Genomic DNA, 23,434 nt, shown 5'->3' on the forward strand with positions numbered 1-23,434 from the left:
CGGACCTCGGCAAGGCGGCTTGGAGCTTCCCAAGCGGCTACGGTGGGCTGTTAGGGTTCCTCGGAGGCACTTCTGGTAGGCCTTCGTAGGAGTTTGGAGGAACACCGAAGGAGACGGAGAAATAGGAATCGCGATACCCATAGTTCGTGCACAAACGCGAGCCAGGACGAAACGACTTAAGTCGATAAAAATTTAAACGCTCATTAAAATGTTGTGACGATCCAGGGGAAACATTCAATGGTTGCCAAGTATTAAAATAACAAACCCTTATTCCGATATATTCATTTTGTGGCACCGAAGGCCAATTATCATACTTAACACAGGTTGTCTTCGCTGTGACCACTGGCCTCTACAAGCAGAACTTCATTAGGTAGCAATGCATTGGTCGTCAGTTCTATCATCGTATCTACAAAGTCAGGAGATGGAATCTCCTACGGCCCATATCGATATCATGTGAGAAAGTTATTTGTAATATCATATTAGAATTTGTTTGTTAAAGTTTTAATTTGCTATCCATGTTTTTAAGACCAATAACATTGAGGTGTATCAAGTAACACGCGAATACACACTGTAAAATGGGGCCAAGTTATGGTCCAAGATATTCAACGACCACCAACAGCGACCCGACTTCGCCTGGAATCGTTCATAATGAGCCATTATCATTTCAGAAGACCTAATCAATTACGGATAATCCTCAAGATAGTTCCCTCCCCGGAGCTGTTATCGTTGGCACAGACACACACATGCTCTTTTGGTCAATCACGTGGCCTGGCAAAGCTCGAAGAGACGAGCTAGTAAATATGGCGTCTAGGGTTCCCTCCACAAGTCAGCCAACGCTCGCTCCAGCCAGGAACACCGGACAGCTTCATCAGCATAGAGAAGACCTATAATTTCCATTCGTCACACCATAAATATGTCCGTCGAGCGTCGTTGGCATCGTCATCATCATTGAAGAGAAGGCCCCACACGTGACGCCGCGTCGCCTCGAAGCGTCAGAAAAGTGAGCCTGGCCTGGCTCTATGAAATGGGACTTTGTGTGTGTGTGTGTGTCTGTGTGGTTCGTTCGGGTGATGAGAAGTCATAATGATGATGATAGGGCTCTTAATCGCCGGCTGTGAATCGTTCCCGGGGGAAGAAATTGTGGATATTTGTTTCTGAAATGGTCTCCCGGGCGACGACCAAGTTTGTTTACACTAATCACAGGAGATGGGGCGAGTCACGGCAGTTTGATTTTTTCTGCTCTTAACCACATCCCGACTTTTGGTTCAGTGGCTAGCTGGGGCCTTCCTAATCTGACACCCGGACCCGGCAGCGGCTCCGATTTGATCTGGAGATCGACGCTAAGATGAAGGTTTTCCTGCTTTAGCATCCACCCGAAGGCGTGCGGTAGGGAACTGAGAAATATAATGTTGATAAATAATAATGGATCGATTAAAGTAAATGGGATTAAAATGCTTGGATCTAGCAGGGTGGGATTTTGATTGTCCGGCCTCGGCCGCGAATGGATGGATCCCTAAATAGGCTTCATTTGGAGATGCCTTCGTCAATTAGTTTGATACGGAAATCGCCGGGCATAACTTAGCATTTAGTAACGCCTCCGTTTGGCAGCTAAATCGAAAGATCATGGAACGTTCCCATCTACTTATGTAGAATCGGGCAGCCATTTTCTTTATCGATGAGCATACAAACCAGGTGTGGATCTAGAGCTCTAATGAAACAAGAACAGGCCTGTACAAACGATTCGCAAATGGGGTTAACAAAATTTGACTTTAGCACTTCTTATATAACTGTGGCATTTCATGTTTTGAATCAAAATTATGTCAAAAGTTATATTACTTTAATTTATCGGCCTTATCGGTGAAATGTGATGTCCTTTTTAGTAAGGACATCTAAAGATTATGAATTTTTCTTTATAGATGGATAGAAGGATAGATGAAATGAAAGATGATGAAAATGAGCGAGTAGAATTTTAAAGAATTCAATTCAAAGTAATTTTTGAGAATACAAATTTAAGTATTGCTTGAATTTGAAAAATAAACACTACACATTACACACGATTATCCAAGTAACAATTTAAATTTTATTCCAACCTTAACAGTTCGCTTAAGACTATTTCCTAAAGCTACTTTATAAGCCAAAGCGCATTCTACGCTATTAGCACAACTACTTTAAAGCTAACATATGGCCAAAAAGGCCCTGTTTTGTTAAGGTTTTTAAAGCTAATTCTATACGCTATAATGAAACACCCAACAGAATAGTTTTATTCGACTTTATTGACCTAGCCTTAAGAAACCTTTCAGAGCTCTCTTTAGACTATTCACACCTCTTTTAAAACTATGTCAAGGAATCTGATAGGAATTCTACAGTGGGAGCTGTGAAATTTGATAGATACTCTACCGTGGGAGCTATCTGTTCCAGTTTTTTTCTCGTTGTATCACTTACTCTCCCAAGCATTTGGTAATTGGTGAAGATTGCATTAAAATTATTTTAAAAATATTTTCATTTTCATTTTCAATATGTCTTCCTGAAATGAAACTTCCTGCAACCTCAGATTTCTGGAGAAATATATAAGAAGTAGCATCAAAACATATGCGCTCCTCAAAGAAAATCAAGGTTGACACAGTTTTAAGATTTTTGTTAATTAAAAAATAATAATTTAAGTAACAATTAAACTTGATCAAATGATGCAATTTTTGATTGAATTGAAATTCATTACCTATACACAAAATAGTACCGCAAACATTGTTAAATTTGTTGAAAATGTCTAGTTTTTAGTGTTATAATATTATTTCCAGCAAGATGGCGTCAGTAAATTCGATTCAATTTCACAATCAACATGGCGTTCAGTAAGTTAATGCTGAACATCTTAAAGCAGTTGTAAAACAGTTTTAAAATGGTTTTTTGCCGGTTTGAAAAATGTTGTAATAAAACAATTTCATCAAACAGTTTCAAAATGGTTTTAAGAGACCTTGAATCACAGATTCGTTTGACGTTTCTCTTAGTGAACCTTCATATAAGAGAAGCGACATCTGATCCCTCTTAAAATTTAATATGTGACAACATTGCCAATATCTTGGACAAAAAAAACTCAGCATTGTTTTCTGGCTCAATGATCAAGCTCTAAAGTGAACGCTTCTTCAATCCAACAAAACAACATTGAACTCGATGCCCGAAGGATCGCGATAAACGGTATGAATGACTTGAATTTCGTTAATAATCTGTTAGTTTTTTAACTAGGAACACGATTCACCAAAGCATTGAAAAAAATTGCACCTAATAATAAATTCATATGACCAGCTTTAAAATTATTGGTTTGAACTATAACAACAATCACAATAGCTTCCTTGGTTGTGTTTTCAATAAGAAAGGTAAAAGCTCTGCGACAAAATGCTCGGATCGATTGGAATCGGTTTTGACAGTTCTTTTGTATCCATTGAAATTTTGTGTTTGAGACGTCGCTTCTCTTACATGTAGGTTCACTAGTTTCTCTAAATGGAATACACGCTCATGATGGATTTATCCATTTTTGAATAAGATAAGTTTGTCGCAATAAATGAGAACATTTCGATTTGTTGCTTGGCAAAAGGCATTCATGAAACTTTTCGTTTTGTTTCCTTTTGACTAATTAGAGGATGGTCAATAACCTTTAAATAACAAGTAGGTATTGATATCAAATAATCTCAGTCTATTTAGGAATAGATCTTTTCTGTAATCAAAAGCCTGGACTTAAAGCTTAATAATAACCCGTATAATTGAAAATTATAACCAAACGATTTCTTAAATCGTCAAACGACGATTTGATGAAGCGCAATAACACGTTTAGCAAACGATTATAGAAATTGTAAAATACATTGCCTGAATCGTGAATTCCAAAATAATTGCATTTTGAATACATAAATAGGTTATGTAACTGATAAAAACTGTTAAAACAGTCGGATGGGAGAACTTTTCTGCAAACAGTATGCTAATGATTTAGGTAACGATATTATTAATAGTATGCAACATATCAAACTATAATGGTTATTGTTGCAATTGGAAGCGATTAAAGGATTTTATAAAACGTGCTTCGGATGATGATGAAAGTATAGAATGAGCATTTTCACTTGTAATGAAGCTCAATTGCTCCGTCTTTGCTAAGGAGAAGCCGGTGGCTGCAGTCTTCTACACAGCAAAAAAATTCTAAAATTATACGCAATCTAAAATGTGTGGCATCTATTTTTTCCTAGTGTAATTCAAAAACGATGTAATTTCAAACTATTTTTGGTCTATTTTTCATCGCTTAAAAATAAAAAGTGTAAAATGCAATAAATTGACACTGCATGATCTAGAAAGCAACGATAAGAGATAATTTTACATAAAAAAACGATGTAAACTTTGACAGATCCTTTGTTTTCCTTTCTTTCGCGGCTTAAGTTTATTTGTTTTCACTCGAGGTGATGATAGTAAAAGTAAAAGGTGAAAGTCTGTCGAAAATGGAAACTCAAGGTCCAGCCTCTGCCTTAAGATAGCAGAGGTTCTATTTTCGAAGCTCCACACAGGCACCGTACGAGCATGATTTGCTGTTTGCTGAAGGCGGTATTTGATTCATAAAAGCTCGAAAATGCCATGGAATTCCGAACGGATGAAGGTATATGAAGTGAAATAAAGGAAAAAAAAACTAAATTTGTCGAAATTTAACAGTTTTTCTTTCTTTTTTTACAGTGACGTGGATCCGGATTGTCCGGCACAGAAATCCTCCTAACAATACGACTGGTGACACTGACCAGGGTGGACATCTTTGTCCACGTTTGATGCAACTTCCGGCGCTGCCCATTATGTGGTGAAAAAAATTATTTTACTGTCTGTAAGCGCTTTGTTTCAAAATAAGTGTTCAATAAAAATATTTATTGTATCTTTGTATTTTTCATTAGGCTTTTAATATTCGAAACCTTAATATTTATTAAAAATAGCAAATATCGAGAATGAATTCAAAAAAATTACATCACTGTGTATTTTTACACGACACTAAGCCGTTCGATTTTCGTGCATCGCTTTCGATCCAAATTTACACTCCGTAATAGAATTTTACATCAAAAACGATGTTCCATTTTCGATTTTTTTTTGCTGTGTAAAACTTTTCAAGAGCGGTTGATCCGGAAAGATTTTTTTTAACTCTTGATTGGATGACGTAAATAAAGATTAACTTCGCATTGAGAGACAGGGATGGATAAATAAAACAAGTACTTTATTCGGCGTACTTGTAAATTAATTGTCTTATACATTTATTCTTATCGATTCTAAAAAAAACCCTTAATTCGCAGTGTGCTTTTATTCGAACCCTAAGAATTGAGCGAATAGCGATTCGCGGTTGTTTTGAAATTTGAATGCGGATACAACAAAGTTGAATTTATTTTTCAGATGAATTTAGCTGTGTTAATTTATATCATTTTTAAAGTACGTTTTTCTTAGTTTTGAGTGATAATCCTTTCAAAACAGGTTATGCTATCTCAAAAAGAGGTAAAAAAGTTTAAGCGTGTATACGTTCTTCTCGATTGTCAAATCATCTGTCACTTAGTTTTATCATGCCTACATCCAATGTTCCAATAAAACAGTTTTTCAACTTTGCTTGATCGCTAGTTTTAAAAGCGCATTTAGCGCATTATTAAAACTGGTACCAAAGCTCTAATAAAAACAGGAAAGTATGTGTTTTATTGAATCTTTAGCAATACTTTTGCAACTTTTTTACAACACTTTTAAGATAGTGTTTTATTCAAGATTTAGCTAAACTTTCAGGGATCTTTTAAAACACACGATAAATGAAGCATTTCCTATGTTACAATAAAACCGTTTTAAAAATTGGATGCCATCGAAAAGTCTTCATAAAACAATATTTAAACTCAAAAAAGCCAATCGGCTTGATCTGTGTTACTAGGGTTACACACGAATTCAAGTACGTTCTAGACATGATCAGCGTGTTATTGTTTTGTATATTTTGGCTACAAAAAAGGGCATCCAAATCCGATTTTTCGTTGAAAGGTAAGCGTTTATGACTGATATTTAAGCGAAATCAGAAAATTTTCAGAACACCTTGAAAGTTGTGATAATAACATTCTTACTTGTCAACCCACACTGCGGGGCAAGTGCAAACGACACTGTCGGGGCACTTACCCAAACGCACCTTCAAGCCATGTAACATCGGCCATTTAAAAAAAATCATCTCCAGAATGGTTCATCATTATATTAAAGTCTGTTTCACATAGAATCTAGTCGGATAAAATAGATCATTTCTCCGCAAAGAAATAACGTACAACAAAAGTAATAATGTCATTTTGTAGGGTTTTTATTGCACTTTAAGGAAAAAAAATACATGAAAATCATTCGTCAGCTTTTCGGATGAATATTCGAACTTTTTTGTGAAAGCGGGTTTGCGCGGATTTTTTCATGGTTCTGCCATATATCTTCAGTTTGCCCTTAACTATTGTCCAATATTTCTCGATAGGACGAAAATCCGTACAGTTTGGTGGATTGATACTTTTTTCAACAAAATCGATCTTGTTCTTCTTATACCACTCAACGACATCCCGGCTGTAGTGGCAGCTTGCCAGGTCCTGCCAGAACTTCACCGGACCTTTGTGGGACCGAATGAATGGCAAAACCCTCTTCTGGAGACATTCTTCTTTGTAAACATTTCCATTCATTGTGTCCCCAGTGATGAAAATCTTAGTCTTCTTCCCACAACAACAGATCCCTTGCCAAATCATTAACTTACGAGCTAATTTATCTGCGAAAACAAACTTGAATCTACCCGCAACATTTCCTTTACGATTCGCAAGTAAAATTTGTTACCGGGTATTTGTCCAAAATCCATTTTGACGTAAGTTTCGTCGTTTATCAAAATGCATCCGTTGTACTTGGTCAACACTTTCTCGTACAACTTCCTTGCCCTGATTTTGTCAACCAGGTTTTGTTTCAGCGTCCTGTTGGGGTGTTTGCTTGCATGATACGACCGCAAGCCTTCTCGCAAACAAATTCGTCGAGCTGTACTGTGGTTCGTCTTGAACTTTTTCGCCAAATCACGCAAGGAGATTCCAGGATTATTGTGAACTGATCGAATAACCTTTGCTCGCAGCTTCCGGTCATATGTTCCACTTTTACGTCTGGTTTGTTTTGCTCGATCCACCGCGAGGGTCTCCCGGTAACGTTGCAGCACCGAATTTACAGTCGATTTTGGATATTTCAGGAATGTCGCGATCTTTACCCCTGACCACGTCGGTTTCTCTACGTGAGTGTGCAGAATTTCTTCTCGCCTTTCGCGTTCCATCGTCGATAACTTTTGACTGACTGCTTCAATCTTGATGAAATTTTCACCACTAAGTAAACAAATTATTAAAACTATTGTTTTAGAGATAAGGCATGCTCAGTTTGATGAAATTTGTAAACTTGTTCAACGCAAAACTTTCTTAAAGACTTAAAATTGATCATTCTAAAGAAACAATATTTGTTACCTGTTCAGTGTTCACTGGTCGGTAATTTAGTCAGACCAATGTGACTTTTCAGCGTTTTTCTAAAGTTTTTTTCTGTTTTCCAGCCTTATATATCAGGCATTCTTTCTTTCTTAGCTTTCATGTCACAAGTCACAAGTCTCAGGTCTCATGTATCAGGTCTTAAACCTTTCCTTCCCAAAAGGTTTTTCACGTTTTATAAATAGAAATATTTATTTACATCTAAAGCTCTATAACAAAAGATGCATAATTTAAGTCTTTTTTAATGATTCAGTTGATAAATTTGGGTATTGAGGTGGATGCTCCATTGGGATGATAACAACACATAGGGAGCAAATGAAAAGCAAGAAATAACGGCAAAAATACATGAATTTTCATCACCTCATTGATCACAAACTAAAACGATCCTATTTTGAGAAATGTTTTTTGGGTATATCCATCCCTCAAAAGTTAAACTATTGAAATTTAAAAAAAAATATTTTTACCTTGTACAATGGCCGCCATGAAACTTGGCTCCAGAAAAAAACTGGTTATTACGTTAAAAAAAAACTCACATAACTTTCGGTATTTTTTCAGACCAGCGGTTATTTTAATAGATGAAATTCCTTTCCTGAAGAGAAAAAACTTTCGAAAGCATAATTTAAAGCTAAGCAAGATTAAAAGTCTAAACAAACCATCATTTGATTTTGCTTACACAAGCAACCTTCCACACGTCAGTATTTTTATTTGAGGATAATCATGAAAACTTGTTAAGTTGTTGTACATCAAATATTTTAACCAAATATTAGAGTCAGGAGTTTTCCCGAACTGTCTAAAAATTGCGAAAGTTATCCCTGTTTTTAAGGCTGGCGATTCGCTTGACGTCAATAACTATCGTCCTATCTCGACCTTAAGCGTTTTTAGTAAAGTGTTCGAGAAGCTTCTTGTTAATAGGATTGTAGACTTTCTAAATCAGAACAATATACTCTATAAACTGCAATATGGATTTAGATCAGGCTCGAGCACTCAAATTGCCATCTCAGAATTAGTGGAATCTATCATATGTAAAATAGAGTCAAAAAATGTTGTTGGGGCATTGTTTTTGGATCTCAAAAAAGCTTTCGACACTCTAAATCATGACATATTATTGTCCAAATTGCATAAATACGGGATAAGAGGAACAGCAAATAATATCCTTCGTAGCTACCTAGAAGATCGCAAGCAGTTTGTGGCTATTGAAAATACAAGAAGCGAATTAAGAAATATTGATATCGGTGTACCACAAGGGAGTAATATCGGGCCATTACTTTTCCTCTTATATGTAAATGATTTATGTAACCTTCAACTTAAAGGCACAGCACGTTTATTTGCCGATGATACAGCAATTTTTTATTCAGAAACTTCACCTGATATTATAATTCAGCACATTGAAGACGACCTAAAACTGCTTTCAAAATATTTCAATTCAAACCTACTTTCACTTAATTATACAAAAACCAAATACATGTTGTTTCGTTCTTCACATAAAAAACTGCCTCGTACTAATGACCCAGCTATGAATGGTAATACGATTGAGAGAGTTAGTTGTTTCAAATACTTAGGAATTTACTTAGATGAAACTCTTTCATGGAATCGTCAAATTGAACACCTGGAAAAAAAAATTACTCCTCTTTGCGGTGTTCTTTGGAAACTGAGAAATTTTGTTCCCCAACATGTTCTCTTTAAATTTTATTTTGCGTTTATTCACTCTCATTTGAACTACCTTGTTATGATATGGGGAAGAGCTTCTTTGTCTCACTTACAGAAACTTCAAACGCTCCAGAATAGATGCTTGAAAAACATCTTAAAACTCCCTTTGTTATTCCCTACCTTTCAGCTATACTCTTTAAGAACGCATAACGTTCTTCCAATATCTGAACTCTGTGATTTGCAAACTGTTATATATATCTATGATAATCTACACTCAACTGAAAATATTCAAAACCTCCATTTTACTACGGGGTTGCGAACTCATAACACTCGCCAGTCAGATTTCTTGCAACGAAGCCGATCCACAACATCATTAGGGCAAAAAAGAATTTCGTTTATTGGACCTACTAAATACAACACCTTACCAACTGATATTAAAAACATAACCAATCGTTCCATGTTCAAAACCAAAGTGATACAGCTTTTGAAAGAAAAATTGAACCATTAAAACAGTCGATCATCAACCAGTCTTTGTTTTGCTTACCTTTTGCATATTTGTAGCGTTAATTTCTAATATTATTATTCTTTAAAAAATTGTAGTTTGTATTTTTATCTTATTAAATTATTGAACATAACTTGATAAAATTAGTAAATATAATTAGTGTAATAGTAAATATAGTATAATGAATCTCTTCAAAGGAAATTATTTTCCATTGAGATTCATATTGTTGTCAATTTAGTTAAATAATACATTTCCTCGCACGACATTAAACAATTTTGTGTTCTCAGCATGATTAAAATTTGCTCGCGTTAACTTTTATTATTCATTGCTGCCAGACATGCTGAGAACAGTAGCGTCCATTACCAGGGGGCTCAATTGAGCCTTTTGGTGTGGGGGAGTGTGGTGGGCCGCTACAAAAAAAAAAAAAAAAATCAATTGATTTAAATTTGAAAAAAAAAACCAACTTTTGCGCATTTTTTTTTATCTGTTGAGGAGAAACAAGTGAATCGATTTTCTTCAAATTTTTTACAATGATTTTTAATTTATACCTGCACATTCGGTGAGAAAATGGTGTTGATCCAAAGCGCTCAGTTTAAATGCAAGCTGTTCGAAGTTGTGGATCACCTGAGCTACCATGGGAAGGATGTCTTATGTTTCTGATCTCAAATCTCAGATCTCAAGTCTCTAGTCTCAAGTCTTATGTATTCTCACCTCTCATGCCTCAGTTCACAAATCTCAAATTTTACGTCTCAAGTCTCAGGTCTAACCTTTCAAGCTTTATAAAATTCGAGCTATTTTCCAGCTGTCAACTAAGCCATGTCTACAAGCAGTTGACGATCTCATATCCAATCAACTTAGCACGTTTTGGGATAACGAATTCGATGCAACTTACACCTGCCCACATCGAAATGAGCTGTATCAACCCGAGGTGTGTTCGATTCTGAGGAAAGAAAATTTAAAATTTTAACGGTTGGTTGTGTTGCCAAAAAAAACCTAGAAACTAATGGAGAAAAAATATTCACTGGAAAAAAAAGCCACCAGGACGAAACAAACCGAAGTCTATCATCGGGAGCCCCCGGAACGAATCGGTGGCTGAACCGAAAAAAACGAACCACCTTCTTCCCACAACATCATTGATGAGCTGGCTGTCCCTTTTCCGAAATCAACCGAACCGAACTGAGCTGAAAAGAAGTGTCTCGTTCGAGGTCTTTTCTTCAACGAAGTCAATTACATATTCATTCATTAGCGACGGTCGTCCGGGAGTGAATAGATGCCTTCAGTCCACATTCGGATTGACAGAATTGATTGCCTCTTGAAATGCTGTTTTAGTTAGCTTCAGTTCTCCAGTTGAAAGCAAGCAGCTTGACAGTTTCGATGACTTTCAGAAACAACAGAAGAAAAGAACAGATTGCAAGACTTGGGTGTATTGTGATCGTTTGACGATTACAACGATCACTGACGTTTAAGGAAATGATGCTGTTTGTTCTACTTCTTAATATTGACAATTTTGTCAATTTTGACAATTTTGTCAATTTTGACAATTTTGACAATTTTGACAATTTTGACAATTTTGACAATTTTGACAATTTTGACAATTTTGACAATTTTGACAATTTTGACAATTTTGACAATTTCGACAATTTTGACAACTTTGACAATTTTGACGATTTTGACAATTTTGACAATTTTGACAATTCTGACAATTTTGACAATTTTGACAGTTTTGACAATTTTGACAATTTTGACAATTATGACAATTTTGACAATTTTGACAATTTTGACAATTTTGACAATTTTGACCATTTTGACAATTTTGACAATTTTTGATTTTTTTTTAGATATTTTTTCAATTTTTATTTATTTTGTTTAATCTTATAACTTTTAAGATTTTTCAGGTTTTTTTGAACACTTTTTTTCATGATACAGCTGGCTTGAGAAAATATCCTTCAGCTGTCGCCAGAAATCTGACACGACTACCATTTGTGTATTCCTGTCTCGTTGTCATCAACTTTTTTGATGCTAGAATGCTGAATCATAATTGTGAGGTTACTGATACCACGTAATTCGTCATACGAGAAAATCTTGCTCTAGTTTTAAGCCGTGACGGTAATTTTGGCACACTGCTCGAAAAGAAAATCCCTGTTACTAGTCGCGTTGCAATTAATTATCCCTACCGGACCGAACCATTACTTTTCATTCGTTCATTAAACCTCATTAGAGATGCACTAAACTCCTACCTTCATTCGTACAATGCTATGTGTTATACCTACCATCAAAATGAAAACCGAATGCATGGCAAGAATCCAAGTACCACATCACTTCAACAAACGAAAATAGCTCTCATTGGATTACCACTTTGTGGCAAGGAAAGGGAACGATTCAAAAAAAAAACCTGGGGGAAATTAATGACAAGGAAAAATCTCTCTCCCTCAAAAATGTATTAATTACGCTGTAAACTCGTCACCAAATTGTAGAATCTCACTAAAGCCCGAAGCTGCCATTAGGATTCATCTTCCTGTGCGCCTGAGTAAACATTTTACACGCAAAATCTGAACCGCTAATAAATTATAGCTACTGGCGAACAATTTGCGAATGTTGTTCATGGTCATTTTGAGATCGAGGTGGAAGTGAGGAAGGAAACCGCGTGAGATGGGTAGACAATCTGCTTCTAATGATTTTAATTACTTTCGAGATGCGCCGGCGAAAAAGAGGCACACACAAAGAATACGAAAAAAAAAAAAATAAAAAATTGACAAATTTGATCAAATGGATAAAATTGACAAAATCGACAAAATTGACAAAATTGACTAAACTGAAAAAAATGACAAAATTGACAAATGGGCAAAATTGACAAAATTGACAAAATTGATAAAAATAAAAAAAATGACAAAAATGACAAAAATGACAAAAATGACAAAAATGACAAAAATGACAAAAATGACAAAAATGACAAAAATGACAAAAATGACAAATATGACAAAAATGACAAAAATGACAAAAATGACAAAAATGACAAAAATGACAAAAATGACAAAAATGACAAAAATGACAAAAATGACAAAAATGACAAAAATGACAAAAATGACAAAAATGACAAAAATGACAAAAATGACAAAAATGACAAAAATGACAAAAATGACAAAAATGACAAAAATGACAAAAATGACAAAAATGACAAAAATGACAAAAATGACAAAAATGACAAAAATGACAAAAATGACAAAAATGACAAAAATGACAAAAATGACAAAAATGACAAAAATGACAAAAATGACAAAAATGACAAAAATGACAAAAATGACAAAAATGACAAAAATGACAAAAATGACAAAAATGACAAAAATGACAAAAATGACAAAAATGACAAAAATGACAAAAATGACAAAAATGACAAAAATGACAAAAATGACAAAAATGACAAAAATGACAAAAATGACAAAAATGACAAAAATGACAAAAATGACAAAAATGACAAAAATGACAAAAATGACAAAAATGACAAAAATGACAAAAATGACAAAAATGACAAAAATGACAAAAATGACAAAAATGACAAAAATGACAAAAATGACAAAAATGACAAAAATGACAAAAATGACAAAAATGACAAAAATGACAAAAATGACAAAAATGACAAAAATGACAAAAATGACAAAAATGACAAAAATGACAAAAATGACAAAAATGACAAAAATGACAAAAATGACAAAAATGACAAAAATGACAAAAATGACAAAAATGACAAAAATGACAAAAATGACAAAAATGACAAAAATGACAAAAATGACAAAAATGACAAAAATGACAAAAATGACAAAAATGACAAAAATGACAAAAATGACAAAAATGACAAAAATGACAAAAATGACAAAAATGACAAAAATGACAAAAATGACAAAAATGACAAAAATGACAAAAATGACAAAAATGACAAAAATGACAAAAATGACAAAAATGACAAAAATGACAAAAATGACAAAAATGACAAAAATGACAAAAATGACAAAAATGACAAAAATGACAAAAATGACAAAAATGACAAAAATGACAAAAATGACAAAAATGACAAAAATGACAAAAATGACAAAAATGACAAAAATGACAAAAATGACAAAAATGACAAAAATGACAAAAATGACAAAAATGACAAAAATGACAAAAATGACAAAAATGACAAAAATGACAAAAATGACAAAAATGACAAAAATGACAAAAATGACAAAAATGACAAAAATGACAAAAATGACAAAAATGACAAAAATGACAAAAATGACAAAAATGACAAAAATGACAAAAATGACAAAAATGACAAAAATGACAAAAATGACAAAAATAACAAAAATGACAAAAATGACAAAAATGACAAAAATGACAAAAATGACAAAAATGACAAAAATGACAAAAATGACAAAAATGACAAAAATGACAAAAATGACAAAAATGACAAAAATGACAAAAATGACAAAAATGACAAAAATGACAAAAATGACAAAAATGACAAAAATGACAAAAATGACAAAAATGACAAAAATGACAAAAATGACAAAAATGACAAAAATGACAAAAATTACAAAAATTTTAAAAATTTTAAAAATGATAAGAATGGCAGAAATGGCAAAAGAAAAACAGATCGTCTTATTTTGTTCTCATGAGCCGATGAGACAGTTCCAATTTTGCTCTGATATGTTTCGGAGTTTGAGTTGTTTGTTTTCAAAATGCTTTCAATTCTTGCAAAACTTGAGAAACATGCCTTAAACTCGTTATAGACTGGTCCGGTTCCTATTTGATTTTTGAGAAATATGAGTCTCACGAAACTCTATGATTTGTTCTTATTCTATTACTTTTCATTTTCTCCATAATAATCTAGAACTGGAAATCTTGGATTTGTTTATGCAAATTTGTGCAATAGTCTTAGGATAAAATAAGTTTATTTTTGAAAGACTATCAAATGATACACTCATAAATTAGGCTCTATTTCAACAACGACCTTCCTTATAGGTGGAATTATCGGCATAAGATTCTATGCCAGACCGGCATTAACAAGCTTTCGCATCGCTTGATAAAACCTCCAATATTCCCTAGCTTATGGAATCAATCATCTTCACTTCATGTATAGTGAAAATTAGAATGAATAAGCACACTTTTAGATCATCTAGGACTCCTTAAACAATTTACTATATGAACTTTGATCGAAAAGTTGATGCGCACTACAAATAACTTGGTAAAGTATATCCCGAAACGAATATTTTGCGAACAGCTTCGTAGGGTTAAACTTGAATGCCGGATTAATTCCAAACTCATTTTTACAGTAACAAAAAGGATAGCGATGGCTGACTTGACAAACTTACCCGCTTAGCTCGGTACATGGCCGTTGATTTCAATGCAGATTACAATGGCCTCTAGTACATACTTACATGTACGTACGCAACCTGTATAAATTTGTAGAAAGGTGGCGCAGATCACCATGAAAACACAAACAAAGCCTACGTCACTACTGACGGTGTGAATATTTCCTAGGTAACAGCAGTTGGCGGATTGTTATGAAAATTTTCAACAGTCTCAAAATCTGTGCCTTTACTGGTCAAAATTCTTCGTGTTTTTTGATCGTTAGTTAATCGGTTCGCTATAAGTGATTGAAGAAAAATGTGCAGTCAGCCTTAAGCAGTCACTTTAACCAGAAAAAAGATCAACGGATACGATACTAAAGTGAATTTCCTGAATGAGAACTGTGTTCTAACGGTCACAACTAGACAATATGCTTTCAGTTTTTTTACCGACGTCCCGTATTTTTGTACACCGGCAGATTCCGACTCGGAGCTGAGTTTTTTTTCTTCAAAGGCTGCTTTCATATTAAACATATTAAAATTCATAATTGTATTTTGATTTGTAGTTTTATCCCATTCCTTGTCTGGTACCGGATAATGAAGTCGAACATTGCCGAACAGTTAGTGTACCCACGCAAAACGACTTCGCAACCAGCACTGGTACTTCCGGTGGAAAATTGAATAGGAATGGACGTTCTGATTGGATTATCGAAACCTGCAAGGACCGCCGACATTTATGCCAACCGAGGTATTCGTTCAGAGGGAGTATCTGGAAGCTGATGAAGAGAATATCTCGAAGTATCCGTGGATCTACGTTAGAAAATCCGGTCTGGTCCGGTTCTGACCAGCTCAGCCGAACCGAATTCATCAAAATCTATAGATCGTGTACCAGCTCCGGCAGGCACTCGACAGAGAAGATGTTGGAGAGTAAGCTTCCAAAGTACAGCCTATCGCTCTAAGCCTACATCGAAAGTTCAATTGCTAATTCAGCTGAGTTTTGCCACGAAGGAACAAGTTGGTGTTTGAACAAAATGTGATGAAATGTATATTTTGTACATATTGTGAAAATTAATAAAAGTTCAACAGTAGTTTTTCTTATTTAAGATTATAACCATTCTTCCCACGGCCCTGATATGATTTCTAAATCAATTGAATACTTGAATATAAATAAAAATGAAACAATTTGTGATGATTGAAGTTAACTTTAACTGAAGACATAATGAAGCGTTAAGATGACTGTTCTTGGTAATATACTAAACTTTTTTCCGTTAAAGTCTTCTAACAGATTTCAAAGGCAAGTCATCAGAAAGCAAATCAATCGTTAATTTAGGCTTTAGATATTATAGTTCGATACTTACTATTTACTTTTTCAATTGGCGTTCTATGAACCTAAGTAAACTGTTTATAGAAAAGTGTTCTCATACATAAGTTTTTACAGTTCTTTAAAGACACAGTCATAGTCTTAATGTGAGGATTTGTGTACTGTGTATGTTGTACTATGAATGATTTTTCGGATTTAAAAATTTGTTTTTAAGTAATTTCTATTTCTTCACTTTATTCAATAACTGTTTGTGAACCTTATCAACTGACATCGTTTAGCTTTGACCATATTATTTTTCCCGATAAATGTTCCGATACCGACACCATTCCTTTCCGAGAGCAGGAAATAAATTGTTGCCTTTAGATCAGGCATGTCAAACTGGGGGTTCGCGGGCCGCATGCGGCCCGCGGCCTCTTTTAATGCGGCCCGCGTAGCCCCGTCTTAAATTGTCACAAAAAAACACCACTGATTTTTATGTAAAATATTACTACAAAAAAACTAAAGCCCAATGTACCGATTTAACTGATTTTGGCTGCGGCCCTCTACGTCATAGAAAATTTTTAATGCGGCCCGCACACCTAAACGAGTTTGACATGCCTGCTTTAGATCGATTAAATCATTGGAAGCCAACCTAGAAACGAATTGCGTGCACCATGCACGAAGAGTGTCATAAAAAATCCCCGGAAATTTCAAAGTTTTCCTCCTTTTTTCATATCTCCTACAGGGGAGGATTTTCTCAGCCAAAATTGCATCCATCACATTTACCTCCGGTCAAAGATGGCTGCATCGCCCTAGAAAGGATCAGGCTGGACCCTGTAAAACGTGCAAAATTAAAACATAAATTTTCAGTTTCAAAATTATACATGAACCGTTCACGTACCTGATACTAACAGTCTGAAAGATCTACATCGGATTTCGGTGTACTAAATTAAGGTCTGCCTCGATCTGGGAAGTTGTGGCTACGCGCACACTGATACTGTCCTAGCGTAAAAAGGGGATGCTGATAATCGTAAGTTGACATTTCGTCCCCGTGCGATGGTTTCGTTGGCAATAGCACTTCTACCGAGAGCGAAAGTTTCGTTCCCAAATATGATGGATCCATGGTATAGTTTCAGCGACCCGCACCAAATAAAGTTTGAAGTTTCGAAACCGAATCGAATGTGAAAAGATCGTTTTCCCAGTTTGTTTGTTTTGTTACCAAAATAACAAGCAGCCGACTTCGTTGATTTTTCGCGTCGGTAGTGACGTCACCTTTTGCCATGGTTACAATGTTTACGAGAAAAAAACATTACCACTACGATTGCATAGTGCCTATCTCACCACCTCTGTATGTACCTCATACGGTACGTACGTACCTACATGTCAAGTACCAATAATTTTTGCAACAAACAATCCACACACTTGGCTGGTTCACGATTCTGTTTTTCGTTTTTTTTTTTTGCAATGGCGATCCTCGTCCACTCGTTTCTGAGCCATGAAGAGCCGACTTTTCATCAAATAAAAAAAAGCTCTTGTTTTAAAAACTCAAAACGGCACGAAACGCCCTGTTGTAGGAGCAAGAGATCGAAGACAAATTGCGAAAGCAAACGAATGAAGAAAAATAACAGCAACGAACAACTAAGAAAAAAAAAATGGCAAGAACATCGTCCGGGAACGGACTAAATGCTATTTATCATGTTAGATTACCCGCTACTAATTGCACATTGTTTACATCAGTTTTAATTAATTGGCTAAATTGCGCATGCAAATCAACCAACCAGAGGCAGCAGCAAGCAACAGCAGGGCAAACTATACACATTGCCAGAAGCCATTCTTCTTCCCTGCTCGGGCGACTCTTCGACGAAATCGAGGGGCTGTCGAGTTACCTCTCTTTCTCTTACATGGAGTCGCTTACAACACACAAACACAACCAACAGAAAAGGAAACTTCCGCTCGCTCCTCAAGCACACTTCCCTCTTTTTGGGTGCTCCGCCACTGGCGCTGCCGCAAGGGGTTATTTAGTTAGTTTCAATCTCAGATTAGAACAACGATTAAAAACCAGCAATCGAGTCCACAACAGCAAAAAAAAGCATTCTCGTAGACCGTAGATTCCACTCTAAATTCATTTATAATTAACTACCAACACATAGAAAAACACAAAGTATCACTTTCAGGATGTGACGGATCATAAATTCTCCACTGTTTATATTTTGATGGGGCGCTTGTTTCGAAGCGTGTGGATTGGCATTTATGGAAGAGAGCGAGAGAGAGACTAAGACCTCGGATACAACGACGGAAGTGGATGATCGTATCCCGGGCTTACGTTGAAGGGTTTTTTCCGGATCACGTTTTGCTGAATATTTTCTCACAGATCTCAACTTTTTGCCGAATTTTCGGGAGTGACGTTCCAGGAAAACTCACAATCTTCGTACGTGTGGGAACTTTTGGCTGTTCTACTGGGTTTTTTTTAATCACTTTGTGGGATCTCAGGAATTTTGTAGAAAGATGCAAACAGATTCTTTCCGTTATTGAAAATGATCATCAAAGATTGCAACTACGCAGAAACAAAGTTAATGCGAGTCACGTGACATGACTTGCCAAACATCTTCTCGTAGAGCTCTGATTCCGCACGCTGGGCCACATTAAACTTGGAGAGAACTTGGATAATGATTATTTTTCAAGCATGGTCGAAAAAGTAAAAATGGGTCGAAACCAAAAGGAAATATTTGTTTTTCAATATGAATTGACTTGAATTTCATTCAATAAATCGAAATTCCATGAGTTTAATATTAAATTTTATGTATAATAGTTATTAAAATTGCTCAACTGGCACTACTTTGTTGCTTTAGCGGAAGAAAGTTCAGCCGGCGTAAGGAATGATGGCGTCGGTCACTGCTACGGATGTTCAGCTTTCCACTCTGCTGTGATTTTAGTGCCAGTTTTTCTTTAAAGCATATTTATGGAACCTCCTGATGATGCGAATGTAGGAGTTCCGGAACATTCTGTAACTTTTTTCCATGATTATTAAACTCGGAACAATCAACACAGATCTCCTAAATGGTGTACTTACCCAAAGACGTGAAGGCAGCTGTTATAATATCGGCGGAATTGCTGCGCCTTCCGACCCTAGATAACCCATGGTTGCTTCACAACTCTCGGCTGAAAATTGAATTTATAAGAGAGTGACGTTGACGATCAATCTGAACACCATTTCTTTTAATTGAATGAACAGGTATTATCAGGACAGTTTGTATAACAAGTAATTCAGGTGATTTTTAAAAATTAGGTCCAACGGGGAACCACAAAGAAAACAAACACTTTCAAACATGGCTCCTGTTTTTTCAGTCATTTTTTTTTTGTTGAATTTCAACCATTATCAAAATTTTCTTCATAAACTCGGAAAATGGTTGAAATTAAACAATTCATAACGTTTGAAAAATAACAATTTTAGCAGATCTACTAAAAATACCATAAAAAGAATGAAAAATAATCATTTATGGTAAAATAAAAATATGAGCGTGCGTAATCCGTACCATGTTGAATCTAGTATGGTGGTCTCACTTTGGCAAAAAGTATATGAGAGTTGGATGGTTGATGGTGGGCGAAACGCAGCAGAAATTTTACAGCATCATTTCTTTGTTTCCGGAAGTCGAATTTAAATACAATAAAATAAAACAAACTAAAACTCAATTTGGTTTTAAAACATTTGATCTTTGGTCTACGATAAGCTTGTGCACAGACGTACATAGACTTTTTTCCAAATTTCTCTAATTTTTGATCTCTAAAACCTGGCATTCCTGGACCCCCTTTTTCGTCAACACTTCAGCCAGCTGTCAATTTTTTTTTTCAATATGGCTGAATGTGCGATTTGGCTTGTGAGATAACCATACTAGATTCATCATGATCCGTACTACCATTTTCTTGGAAACTGGGCTGGGACAGATTGGTGCAGCCAGGAGAACGAAGTGTGCCTCTTTTCCAGTGAATGCTAAACATTCTGACATTTAAAATATTGTTTTTACTGGAATTTAAAAAATCCTTGTGCCTCATAGATCTCATTATTGTTTTTGAGACTTCGTTCTGGATCATAAAGCCAAGATCAATATTGCAATACATAAAGTTGATTGATCACTCTGGGAAATCCAGATGGGGTTTAGAGAGGCGGTCAGTAGTTCTACATTTTTCCCGTTTTCGCATATTAAGTTTTTTCGAATTACATAATTTTGAAGAGAAAAAAACTATGTTGGATTGATGTAAACATCGAATCGAAATTCATGTTCCCAAGACATGTTGACAGACCTGCAATACAGTATGATCCATAAAAAATACTAAAATTTGTCATCGAGGATCGAAAACACTTTTCTTGACATTGACATGATTTAAATTTCTTTTTATCATTCAGGCATGTAGATAAACATATTGAGAAACATAAACTCGGTGTGTCCTCTTTCTTTCTCAACGACTGTCTCTAGACGAGCTCTGAATCAGGATATATTTAAGCCTTTTTATTTATTTATATTTTATAATTTTGGTTCAAAACACATCCATGATATTTGGCAGAATTGTTAAGTTTACAGTTTACATGAGTAAATTTGAATTTTTAGGTTTGTATGGGAATATTGAATATTTTGTACTGAAAAATCAACATCTATTTTGTTTCTTCTGTGGAAACGAGCTGTTTATGGTTTTTATGCCAATTCATAAATTCTTTGAAGAACATTTTTCGCTGAACAACTTTCTCGAAAACCGTTACTTCTTATCTTATTAGTTATTAGCTGTTCAAGGGTGTGACTTTTCACATTGAAAACAATAAATTCAATTGACATCACTGTGTGTGCTTCCCGAAGTAATACATAAAAAGTACACTGAATTCAAAATCACACTTTAAATGCACTTGAAGCATGGCCGTAGGAACGGGGGGGGTTTTGGGGGTTAAACCCCCCCCATGAAAGTCCGAAGATGCCAAATGAAATTTTGTCCTTAACATAAAATTTGAATTTTCTAATCAAATTTTGATGAACTACGTAAATTATTCAAGAGTAACAATAGTGTAACAATCCAAAACCTCGAAATCTCATTCCAGGACCACAATTTTACAACAGTTGTTCAAAAAATTGCTCACTTGTTGATAGTAATTGAGTCCCAAATATTTAATACCAATAAAGTTAGACCAACTCACCAGATTGTACGGATTTGAACCAGATTTTTTCACTACATTAGCAAAATTATACGAAAATTTCAATTGAGTCCTTAGAGTCATGTATTTTGTCTCCAAATAATTTTTTTAATCAAATTTTATTAAAAAAACATAAACTATTTTTTCCATGCCTGATTTTTATAATGATTCTGAATCGCCTGATGTGTTTCGAAAAAAATAAAAACAGTATTCCGTTTGTTTTCCTTCTGTATTTTAGAGGAATAATTTCCGAAATTTGCCTGCATATTGGACGGATTTGCCAAGCCCGGATACTTTATCCAACATAAGTGTTGCATTTCAATCTAAAATGTGATGAATTGTCCATACTCAAAATTCTGAATTTCGCAATATGATAAAAATATTTGAACATCAAACGACTTTTAAGATTTGGAGCTGAAATTTTTATTCTCAATTCATGTGCAGAGTTGAATCATAAGAAAGTTTCATGGGTCCAGAAATTAAAAAATATGTAAAAATTTCGTCATTCACAATTTTATTAAAAATTTTCAAGTTCAACTACGAATAAATAATTGAAAAAAAAAATCATATTGAAAACCATAAATTCAAATTCAAATAAAAGATTTCTGGTCATGGGTTCTGATACAAATTTTGCTTTTTGTTTTCAAGCTGATAGGATTTCTTATCCGAAATTTAGATTCAGGCTTAGAATTTGGATTCAAAATGCAGAATTCAGACTTGAAACTAAATTTCAAGGTTTGTATTCAGATTAAGCTCAAATTTAAGTTTTATGATTAATATTAAAACATCGATGTTAAATTTTCATCAGGCATTCAAATTGAAGGAGAACGGAGTTTCATAACATTGATTCTAGATTAAAAATTAAAATTTTAAAGTCATCAAAGTCAGATTAGAAACACAAACAATTACAATAATTACAGGATTTAAATTTTAAATGATAATTTTTGAACTTATTTTTATCCTTATGTAAAAATGCAGCTGTAAATTTTATTTACAAAATTTGTATATATTGCAGATTCTTCAAAATCAAAGGTTCTAACTAAGTCTTAAATTTTAATCGAGTTTACAAGAGTAGTAAAAAAACCTTATTTGAACCGCAAACCTTATTTTTTACTTTTATTTCTGAATATTTGATACATTTTCACCCAATGCTTAAAATAGTTATGCTTCTGGTTCAGAAGAATTAGCAGAATTGGTTCAGAAAAATTCTGAATAAAGGTTCAAAATCCTTTTTTTTTGTTTCGATTCTCGATGCAGTTGGCGCACCAGATATTGAAAAACCTATCTGGAACAACTGTGATCGATGTTTACTCTTGGGCTCGAACTCACGGATATCAGCTCAGGAGGCAACTGATTTACCAACTGAGCTATTTCACAAGTACCCATATTTTTGAAAGCTTCATGAACAAAATTGACTTCTCCTAGGACTAATTTTCAAAAATAAACAACTTTTAATGCAAAATAACTTTAATCTAAATAATTTGCAATAAGTACCTATACAATTTTTCACTTGTGTAGGCATTGTTTAAGCAAAAATGTTATTGGGAAAATTTGTCATCAAAACCCCCCCCCATGAGCCGGTTCTTCCTACGGCCCTGACTTGAAGATTCACTTTAAAGTAAGAATTTAAGTGACTGGCACTTCAATTCTACTGGACGTTCAATAACTTCTCCGCTCACTTGACCGATCACATAAAATTCAAATGAATCAACAAATAGCGCATGTCAACAATGTTGCGATTGAATATGTTTATTGTGGTTTGGAAGGGAAACTTAAACAAGTTGTGTTTGTACTAGTAGACGCAGAAAACGAGTTATTTATTAAAATTAAATCAATTGTATACTTCCAGAGCTCGATGTCGTATGCTCGATATCGTTTAGCATTGCATTGATGTTGGTTGTTTGTTATTGAAAGTAAATTGCGATGAATAAACCTTAACCATAATATTAAATTATAAAACACTTTTTAAAAAAAAACAAGCTC

This window comes from Uranotaenia lowii, chromosome 1 (genome assembly GCF_029784155.1).
Source record: "Uranotaenia lowii strain MFRU-FL chromosome 1, ASM2978415v1, whole genome shotgun sequence".
NCBI classification, from domain to species: Eukaryota; Metazoa; Arthropoda; class Insecta; order Diptera; family Culicidae; genus Uranotaenia; species Uranotaenia lowii.